Here is an 11,901-nt window from a genome sequence, read left to right as displayed (position 1 = left end):
GAGAAGCAAACAGAAAATAGCTTCGTATTCTGGGTGAGTCCAACTTGTAAGATGAATCATTTATGTTACTGACTTTTCCATTTGAATGCAGATCGTCTTTGTAGCCATCGACGGAACTTTCTACCCGAATGTTACATTGATGCAAAATCACATTGATACAGCCACACAGACTGACTTAGCTGCTTTCCGTGCTCTCATTTGACTTCCACTACATATATATTTTTTCATTTGCAATTTTAACCTATGAACTGTGTTTATTTGGATACATTTTTAAGCCCCTAACGGACTTCCATTTTTTCCATTTTTTCCATTTTTTCTTCCTGATTTTTTCCACCGGTGGTTTTATTTAATTTTATTTAATTTTATTTTATGTTTCATCAATATATTTTTATACTTTTTGTTATTTTTCATTTAGAGTTCATTCCTAATTATTTTCATTGTTAGTTCATTTATATTAGGGTTCATTTTAATGTATTAAAATATATTTTATGATATTATCTTATCCACTTGTTTTTTACATATTCTGCAATTATTAGTTCCACTCAATCCTCTTGATTAGCAGCTTTCATTAGCGCACCCTGTATTTGGTTTTTATAGAGAATTAACTAAGACCTATCTGTCCTTCACAGGACCTCAGGAGGGAGAAGAGGCCTCTTGACACTGTGATTTCTCATGTTGTTCCTCAACATGAAGGTAAGTGCAGTCTTTTCTTTCTGGGGCTCTGCAGCTTATCTCAGAAGTGACTGTGCTAAGACCTTGTTTTATATCAAACACAGACTTAAGGCTTAATTAGGCAGTATTCAGATCTCACTAATACTAAGGGATTCTCAACTGTCATATTGGTTTTATCTGTGGCATTATGCAGATTCTCACTAACAGGGACTGAGAACCGTCATATTGCATATATTTTTTTCCCAGACATTCTAGTGAGACTCAGAGGGACTAGAAGCGCTGGGGGATCATGGTGACACACAATATTTGGGCTACTTTTATTCAAGGCTGACGCTGGGAGTAATATAGGCATATGCAGACATAAGAAGGAACGTTTCTGATTATTAGGTTTCCGAAACATGGTGGCTCTGTTTGCAGTTCTCCGTTGCTTGTTTATGCCCACGATGGGCGGAGCTTAGTGTTAGCTTTCACGCAGTTGTTTTTAGCTGGGTTCCGACAGCAGCACTTTCTTCTCAGCTCCTAGTGCGCTTGTTGACATATAGTGCAGGCGATCGTAGGTGTGCCGGGTGAGAGGTCTCAACACAGGTGGAGGTAGGAGCCGCAGCAGAGCTGCAGCGGGGTGACTGAGTTTGGCTTTTTTTCTCATAAAACTGTATTATTGTCCCCTTAAAGCTATATGACTTAGGAATGAAAAATAAGATTAATTAAGGTTTATTTTTTGGCCTATACGGACGTTTTGTTACAGAGATGGTTTTTCTTTTAAAGACACAGTACCTACTCTGTTATTAAAAATTTATTTAAACGACCAACTTTGCTTGATTTGCTGTGTATCATGGAGGACATTGAACAAAGCACATGTCCTATGTGTCTAAATGCCATTGTAGAACCCCCTGTTACCCTATGTGATACTTGTTTAGAGAGGGCCTTACAATGTAAAGAGAAGATATTTTCTAATACAGATATGCCTGGAGATTGCTCTCAGACCAATGAGACTCTTTTCTCCCCAAGCGTCACAGCCTTTAACGCCCACGCAAACGACGCCGTGTTCCTCAACAGCATCTACCTCATTTACCTTGCAGAATATGGCTGCAGTTATGTCATCCACCCTCACAGAGGTCTTGTCTAAGTTGCCAGTGTTACAGGGTAAACGTAGCAGGGCTGAGACCCATGTGGTCACTGCAACTTCTGACGCCTTGATGGCTATCTCCGATATACCCTCACAGGGATCTGAGTTGGAGGGTAGGGAACTTCTGTCTGAGGGGGAACTCTCTGAATCGGGGAGTGCGTTACCTCAGACTGACTCGTACGTCATGTCCTTTAGATTTAATCTGGAACACCTCCGCCTGTTACTTCGGGAGGTTTTAGCGACTCTGGATGATTGTGACTCTATAGTGGTACCTCCAGAGAAATTGTGTAAGATAGACAAATATTTAGATGTCCCTGCTTATTCGGATGTGTTTCCAGTTCCTAAGAGAATTTCGGAAATTATTCGCGAGAATGGGAAAGACCGGGTATCCCGTTTTCACCCTAATTTTAAGAAAATGTATCCTATAGCTGACACTGTTCAGGATTCTTGGCAAACAGTCCCTAAGGTGGAGGGAGCTATATCTACCCTGGCTAAGCGAACAACTATTCCTATTGAGGACAGTTGTGCTTTTAAAGATCCTATGGACAAAAAATTGGAGGGTCTTCTAAAGAAGCTCTTTGTTCACCAGGGTTTTCTATTGCAACCGACGGCTTGTATTCTACCAGTCACAACCGCGACTGCCTTTTGGTTTGATGCCTTAGAAGAGTCTCTTAAGACTGAGACTCCTTTAGAGGAAATTCTAGACAGAATTAAGGCCCTTAAGCTGGCTAATTCTTTTATTACTGATGCCGCTTTTCAAATCGCCAAGTTGGCGTCTAAAAATGTAGGATTTGCCATTCTAGCACTTAGAGCTTTATGGTTAAAGTCTTGGTCTGCCGATGTATCCTCTAAATCAAAGATTTCGACTATTCCTTTCAAAGGAAAGACCCTATTCGGGCCTGAATTGAAAGAGATCATTTCTGACATTACGGGAGGTAAGGGTCACCTCCTCCCTCAGGATAAGACATCTAAACAGAGGAGACAGAGTAATTTTCGTTCCTTTCGAAATTTCAAGGGAATCCCTTCTTCCTCGTTCACTAAACAGGAAGGGAACTTGGCACAAGCCAAGACCATCTGGAGACCCAATCAGGTTTGGAACAAGGGTAAACAACCCAAGAAGCCCGCTGCTGTTCCTAAGACAGCCTGATGGGACTGCCCCCAATTCGGGACTGGATCTAGTAGGGGGCAGACTTTCTCTCTTTGTCCAGGCTTGGACAAGAGATGTTCAGGATCTCTGGACACTAGATTGGAGTTAAAAAAATTCCCTCCCAAGGGGAAGGTTTCTTCTTTCACGATTGTCTGTAGACCAGACAAAAAGAGAGGCGTTTTAACGTTGTGTAGAAGACCTCTTCACTATGGGAGTAATTCATCCCATTCCAATACAGGGGCAGGGATTTTACTCAAATCTTTTCATAGTTCCCAAGAAAGAGGGAACGTTCAGACCCATTTTAGATCTCAAGAGTCTATAAACAAGTTTCTCAGAGTCCCATCCTTCAAGATGGAAATGATTTGGACAATTCTTCCATTGATCCAGGAGGGTCAATATATGACTACCGTGGACTTAAAGGATGCATATCTTCTAATTCCTATCCACAGAGATCATCACCAATTTCTAAGTTTTGCTTTACTGGACAAACATTTTCAATTCGTGGCTCTTCCCTTCGGGTTGGCCACGGCACCCAGGATCTTCACAAAGGTTCTAGGGTCTTTGCTAGCGGTTCTCAGACCATGGGGCATCACAGTGGCGCCTTATCTGAACGATATTCTAATCCAGGCGTCGTCTTATCATCTGACAAAGACTTGGTTCTGTCCTTTTTAAGGACTCATGGGTGGAAAGTGAATCTAGAAAAGAGTTCACTAATTCCACAGACAAGGGTTCCTTTCCTGGAAACTATAATAGATTCCGTATCCATGAAAATCTTCTTGACGGAAGTCAGAAAGTTAAAGATTCTGAATACATGCCGAACCCTTCAGTCCAATCCTCGGCCATCAGTGGCCCAGTGCATGGAGGTAATAGGATTGATGGTGGCAGCAATGGACATCATTTTTTTTGCTTGTTTTCGTCTCAGGCCTCTAAAACTGAGCATGCTCAGGCAGTGGAATGGAGATTATGCAGATTTATCTCCTCAGATAGATCTGGATCAGGAGACAAGAGTCTCTCTTCTTTGGTGGTTGTCGCTGGATCATCTGTCCCAAGGGACATGCTTCCGCAGACCTTCATGGGTGATAGTAACAACGGATGCCAGTGTACTAGGATGGGGTGCAGTCTGGAATTCCCTGAAAGCTCAGGGAGTGTGGACTCGAGCGGAGGCTCTACTTCTCATCAACATTCTGGAGTTGAGAGCAATTTTCAATGCACTTCAAGCTTGGCCTCAGTTGGCTTCGATAATCCAAAAGAAGGAACAGCACCACAATAATAATGCTTAAGAAGTATTTATTGGGACATCATACAAACACACCACAACGTTTCGGTCCTAATAGACCTTAATCATCTATTAGGACCGAAACGTTGTGGTGTGTTTGTATAATGTCCCAATAAATACTTCTTAAGCATTATTATTGTGGTGCTGTTCCTTCTTTTGGATTATCGTTGGATTCGAGGTTTTGGCAGAACCTGGGAACGTGCACACTGATTATTGCAGTACCTATGCTGTGCCCTCTCTATCTCTACTCAGTTGGCTTCGGCCAAATTCATCCGATTTCAATTGGACAACATCACGACTGTGGCTTACATCAATCATCAGGGAAGAACAAGGAGTTCCTTAGCGATGATAGAGGTATCCAAGATAATTCAGTGGGCGGAGGCTCACTCTTGTTATCTGTCAGCAATCTACATCTCAGGAGTGGACAACTGGGAGGTGGATTTTTTGAGCAGGCAGACATTTCATCCGGGGGAATGGGAACTTCACCTGGAGGTCTTCGCCTCTCTGATTGTCAGGTGGGGCAATCCGGAATTGCATCTGATGGCATCTCAGCAAAATGCCAAGCTCCGAAGGTACGGGTCCAGGAATCCTCAGGCCGAACTGATAGATGCACTGGCAGTGCCTTGGTCGTTCAACCTAGCTGATGTGTTCCCACCGTTTGCTCTCCTTCCCCGGGTGATTGCAAGAATCAAACAGGAGAAGGCTTTCGTGATTCTAATCACTCCTGCGTGGCCTCGCAGGACTTGGTATGACAATCTGGTGGACATGTCCTCTCTGCCACTGTGGAGGCTTCCATTGAGACAGGACCTTCTCATTCAGGGTCCCTTTCATCATCCAAATCTAATTTCTCTACATCTGACTGCTTGGAGATTGAACGCTTAATTTTATCTAAGCAAGGTTTTTCTGATGCTGTCATTGATACCTTGATTCAGGCACATAAACCTGTTACTAGAAAGATTTACCATAAGATATGGCGTAAATATCTTTTTTGGTGCAAATCCAAGGGTTACTCATGGAGTAAGGTTTGGATTCCCAGGATTTTATCTTTTCTCCAAGAAGGATTGGAGAAAGGGTTGTCAGCAAGTTCCTTAAAGGGACAGATTTCTGCTTTGTCTATTTTGTTACACAAACGTCTGTCAGATGTTCAATCTTTTTGTCAGGCTCTGACTAGAATCAGGCCTGTGTTTAGACCTATTGCTCCTCCTTGGAGTTTGAATTTAGTTCTTAAGGTTCTTCAAGGGGTTCCGTTTGAACCCCTGCATTCCATAGATATTAAGTTATTATCTTGGAAAGTTTTATTTTTGGTTGCTATTTCTTCTGCTCGCAGAGTTTCTGAACTTTCGGATTTACAATGTGATTCTCCTTATCTTATTTTCCATGCTGATAAGGTGGTGTTACGTATCAAACCTGGTTTTCTTCCTAAGGTTGTTTCCAACAAGAATATTAATCAGGAAACTGTTGTTCCTTCCTTGTGTCCTAACCCTTCCTCTAAGAAGGAACGTCTGTTACATAATTTAGACGTAGTCCATGCCTTGAAGTTCTACTTACAGGCGACTAAAGAGTTTTGTCACACATCTTCCTTATTTGTTGTGTTTGCTGGGAAACGTAGAGGTCAGAAAGCTACGGCTACCTCTCTTTCTTTTTGGTTGAAGAGTATCATCCGTATTGCATATGAGACTGCTGGACAGCAGCCTCCAGATCAAATTACGGCTCATTCTACTAGGGCTGTGGTTTCGTGGCTAAAGATGGTGTCCACGACTAGTTAGATTATTCTTGATATAAAAATAGATATATGTGTATATAATATGATAAAATTATAAAATTCTAAAACAATGGATAAAATATAACAATTGTTTTTATTCAAAGAAATATATACATAATCAAAAAAGAAGAATAATATGAGATAAAATTAAAAAAGTGTCCAAAAATTAATTCTCCAAACATTAATTGTCCAAAAAATGTCCGAAAATACAGGTGGGTGCTGATCCAAAGCTAATACATTATTTTGTTAAAACTCCAAATTGTGGTTAAGTATTAAAAATATATAAAAATATAAAAAGTTGTGATCAACAAACCATGTGGAAAAAAAAAGAAAAAAAGAAAGAAAAAATATATAAAATGAGGTGTACACCTAAAAATGTGCCCTAAAAGAGTGTCCAAAAAATGACCTAAAAATGCCCTTTAAAATAGTGTGACCTAGCAAATTCTGAATCCTTGTGATGACAAAAAAGCAATATTCTTGCAAGTGGTCTTTATATAAATCCTTGTGTTAGCCAAAAGAAGTGTTCATAAAGATAGAATAGTTGTGAATAGCTCAAAGTAATTCAAATGTAAATGTATGAGGTTCTAGGATGATGTTCCTCTTCTCAAAGGGTATATCAGTTTGTTAGGATATCCTCATGTACCTATAAGAGTGTACAGAAAACGGACATAGTGCAATAAAGTCCCCATAAAGATTGCACTATGGTGACTTTATTGCACTATGTCCGTTTTCTGTACACTCTTATAGGTACATTATAGGTACACCTGTATTTTCGGACATTTTTTTTGGAGAATTAATTTTTGGACACTTTTTTTAATTTTTGAACTCTCAATTCTATCTTTTGGACATTTAATAGGACATTCAATAGGACTTCAATAAGTTTGGATATCAGTTACATATCAGTGATACACCAAGGATAACACTTCCACTATAGAGTTTTGCCTAAAGCTCAACCTCTATATCAGGTTTTCATTTATTATATCTTTATATATATATTTTATCTCATATTATTCTTCTTTTTTTATTATGTATACATTTCTTTGAATAAAAACAATTGTTTTATCCATTGTTTTAGAATTTTATAATTTTATCATATTATATACACATATATCTATTTTTATATCAAGAATATTCTAACTAGTCATGGACACCATCTTTAGCCACACAACCCCCATCAGGGGTAGTGTAGCACTGTATCTTGGCATTTTATTTTTAAACTGACACATCGGAGTCTGGTTGGGAGACTCTGCCTCTTTGAGGTATAGCCTCTATGGTATTTATTGTGGCGCTGCAAGACATGCACTTGTTTGAATAGGGCTATGGTTTCCTCATGGGCATTTAAAAATGAAGCTTCTGTTGAACAGATTTGCAAGGCTGCAACTTGGTCGTCTCTTCATACTTTTTCCAAATTTTCCAAATTTGATACTTTTGCTTCATCTGAGGCTGTTTTTGGGAGAAAGGTTCTTCAAGTAGTGGTGCCTTCTGTTTAGGTTCCTGTCTTGTCCCTCCCTTTCATCCGTGGCCTATAGCTTTGGTATTGTATCCCATAAGTAAGGATGAAATCTGTGGACTCGTCATATCTTGTAAAAGAAAAGGAAATGTATGCTTACCTGATAAATTTATTTCTTTTACGATATGACGAGTCTACGGCCCACCCTGTTAATTTTTTCTAAAAAGACAGGTTTTTATTTTTATTTTTGTTAAACTTCAGTCACCTCTGCTCCTTGGCCTTTCCTTTCTCTTCCTAACTTCGGTCAAATGACTGGAGGGTGAGGGAAGGGAGGGGCTATATATGCAGCTCTGCTGTGGAGCTCTTTGCCTCCTCCTGCTGACCAGGAGGTGATATCCTATAAGTAAGGATGAAATCCATGGACTCATCATATCGTAAAAGAAATAAATTTATCAGGTAAGCATAAATTTCCTTTTTGAGTGTGGGATTGATATTGCGTTACAGGCTAAAATGCTTGCAGTATAGCTATACTGACACGACTCCCCAATAGCTGCGTTACTGCTTTTACGCTGAAATTGCCATTTATTCAGTGTTAAAAGCTGCAACGCTAAACTCGTAATCTAGGTGTATATGTAGGAACCTTTCCCTAAACAGCCGCCAGTTAAACAATCATGGTTTGGATTCAGATGCAGGAATTCTGCTGTATCACAGAGGTATCACATTTGTTGAATTGTAATTACTTGCCTGGTTAGCTACATTTATTTCCCTTCATTTAATTGTTTGTTTAATTATACACAAGACCTGGAGGCCTAGATATACAAACATTAGACAATGAAGCTCTTCAAACCCCCAGGCTGGATTTTTACACTGCTTTTATCTCTCTGAGCCTACATCACATCCACAAATTCCCAATCTGACCTGCAGTTAAAGGGTCACGGTACTACAGATGAGCATATAAAGATGATAGAATTTCTCTTTGCCTGAAACAATATGAAGTAAAGTACTATAATGACTACAGAAGTGATAGCTGTGTATTTGCACCCCTGAGATCTGGGAATGGCCATGTGATCCTGTGATACTAAAGGACAGCACTAAAAACATGTTCTGGTTCCTTAATATACCCCTTTAAGATGTCTCACTTTGGGCAGACGGTGAATGCAAGTGTGCACAGGGATGTGGGTATTACACAATGCTGGAGCCCTGAACAGTATAATATATGCTGCCTTTGTGAGAACTTAGGGGAAAAGTCCACAAAATGCAGATAAATATAATAAATTTGCTGTTTGATGATTTTTTTTCAACCCAATGTAAAATCTCTGAGTGCCAGAGAGGGCGAGTGACGTGACATTTCTCTCATTCTCGGCACGTATGCATAAGGGAGGAGAATACTGGAACTCTCATTATACAGTTACATCGTGCTCACTGCGTTATTTGGGACACTTATTTTGTGCGCACGCCTTACTGATTGTCGCATGCGCACAAACTAGTTAAATAGTGGAATTGCTTTTATCGTGGTAATAATGTAACTATTTTTCTCAATGTGACACCGGCAGGGCTCCGTATTGTCCCTTTAAATACATATTATTATGTGCAAGTAATAGTAAAATTTTTGCCCTGTTATGTCCTTTTAAAAGAAAATAAAAATACAAAATGTATATCAGTGTATTTCAATTTGATTTAGAAGCATTTTTACAATTGTCTTCCATTAGCAAACATGCTTCTAGTAAAAGATATTATAATTTTTCAGCAGCATATGCACATATGCTGTTAGGGCCTGTGCACCAATATTAAACACTACGGGACGATTTATTAAGCAGCGCATGCCTTCTGCCTGTCTTAAGGTACGATCAGGATGATTGAGGCCCCCTGCTAGTGTCCGATTGGCCGTGAATGTGCAGGGGGCGGTATTGCACAAACATTTCACCAGGACTGCTTGTGCAATGATAAATGCTGACAGCGTATGCTGTCAGCATTTAGCGATGTCAGGCGAATTCGCTACAGGGAATCATGTCCGCCCGACATTTGATAAATCGGCCCCTACATCTTCTCAGAGAGCTTGTGGCCCTGTGTATTACAGATGTGAAGACTTTATTTGTGTCATGCAAGCTACTGCTGAGAAGGGGCGGAGTTTAAAGGGCCATTATACACTCATTTTTTCTTTGCATAAATGTTTTGTAGATGATCTATTTATAAAGCCCATAAAGTTTTTTTTTTTTTTAAAAATGTATAATTTTGCTTATTTTTAAATAACATTGCTCTGATTTTCAGACTCCTAACCAAGCCCTAAAGTTTTATTTGAATACCGTCAGCTACCTTCTCCAGCTTGCTCCTGTTTGTGTAAAGGGTCTTTTCATATGCAAAAGACGGGGGAGGGGGAGTGTCTTATTTGCCACTTGCAGTGGGTTTTCCAGCTGCCTTTTCAACAGAGCTAAACTGAAAGCTTCTAAGTAAGTTTTTAAACCATTTTATACTGGATTTTTATATCAGTATCTGTGCATCTTATTCTTTATAGTAGTGTCTATTACATGCAGTATATGAAAATGAGTCTCTACTGTCCCTTTAAATACTGGTGCACGAGCCCTCACAGAATATGTGCATATGCCACTACAAAAATAGTAATAAACTTTTACTAGCAGCTTTTTTGCTAATTGAAGTATATTGTAAAAATGCTTCTATTTAAAATAAAAACATAACCATGCATGTTATAATTTTGACCTTTCTATCCCTTTAATGCTGATAGGTACCATAACCATTAGTATACAGCTAATACTGTTGTGTTTGTTTCAGTTTAAATGCAAACAGATCTCACTTCTCATATATTTTTCAGACAAGAATATAAAAAAACTATGTTTAAATGCTGCTCTTGAGATTGATAGACAATTGCTGAATACAATATTCCTATTACTGTCAATCTCTAGGATCAGACTTTAGAAATATACCTTAGTGGCTGGAGGGCATTTACCTTTCTTGCCATATTAGAACCTTATCTGTATAACCTTTATGATTCTATACTGCATTTAGAATGAGTCACAAAGTTCCCCAGCACAAATGCAGCAATACTCTGGGTCTCTGTAGTTTGTGCATGATTATACACATTTCACAGCACACAGAAATATGTTTTATTACCATGACATCTTCACATCCAGGATAATGTGTCATATAGATAAAAAGCTGTGCCAATTAATAGAGAAATCTGATGTAATTATGACAAATGTCTAGCACCTTGCTACCTGAGCAGATTGCCTAGCGCCCTTAATCCGTTATTGAGGGACATCACTTGCAACTTGCTTGCTCTTATGAGATGGGAATTATCAGCTTTTTATAATCTAAACACTGCGAGGAACAAAGGTGACCTTGCTCTACAGAAATCATCCTGCGGAATGCCTTCACCCCTTTACTTTAAATGATTCTCAGAAGAAGCATTTTGGCATCACATAGAAGCCGAGGACACATGAAGCCTCTGCATGTCACATGCTGTTCACATCAAACACCTTTCATCTTGTACTAAGTCCCTTGGTGTTTATGAGCTCTTCTCTCAGGAAAGTGACTTGTCAGCGATGATTTTTCCAAGCGATGGAGCTTGTGGTATAATGAGCTCATGTGCTTTAGTATGCAGCCCTTTGTGTGTGTGATTTCATTTTTAGGCAGATACAGTGTTTGTGTGTATATATATATATGTGTGTGTGTGTGTATATATATATATATATATATATATATATATATGTGTGTGTTTGTATATATATATATATATATATATATATATATATATACACAGTATCTCACAAAAGTGAGTATACCCCTCACATTTTTGTAAATATTTTATTATATCTTTTCATGTGACAACACTGAAGAAATGACACTTTACTACAATGTAAAGTAGTGAGTGTGCAGCCTGTATAACAGTGTAAATTTGCTGTCCCCTCAAAATAACTCAACACACAACCATTAATGTCTAAACCGTTGGCAACAAAAGTGAGTACACCCCTAAGTGGAAATGTCCACATTTGGCCCAAAGTGTCAATATTTTGTGTGGCCACCATTATTTTCCAGCACTGCCTTAACCCTCTTGAGCATGGAGTTCACCAGAGCTTCACAGGTTGCCACTGGATTCCTCTTCCACCCCTCGATGACAACATCACGGAGCTGGTGGATGTTAGAGACCTTGTGATCCCCCACCTTCTGTTTGAGGATGCCCCACAGATGCTTAATAGGGTTTAGGTCTGGAGACAGGCTTGGCCAGTCCATCACCTTTACCCTCACCTTTTTTAGAAAGGCAGTGGTCATCTTGGAGGTGTTATGGGGTCGTTATTACTGCCCTGTGGCCCAGTCTCCGAAGGGAGGGGATCATGCTCTGCTTCAGAATGTCACAGTACATGTTGGCATTCATGGTTCCCTCAATGAATTGTAGCTCCCCAGTTGTCGGCAGAACTCATGCAGGCCCAGACCATGACACTCCCACCACCATGCT

This window comes from Bombina bombina, chromosome 7 (genome assembly GCF_027579735.1).
Source record: "Bombina bombina isolate aBomBom1 chromosome 7, aBomBom1.pri, whole genome shotgun sequence".
NCBI lineage: Eukaryota > Metazoa > Chordata > Amphibia > Anura > Bombinatoridae > Bombina > Bombina bombina.
The sequence above is the reverse complement of the archived record's forward strand: the minus strand, read 5'-3'. Positions refer to the sequence as shown.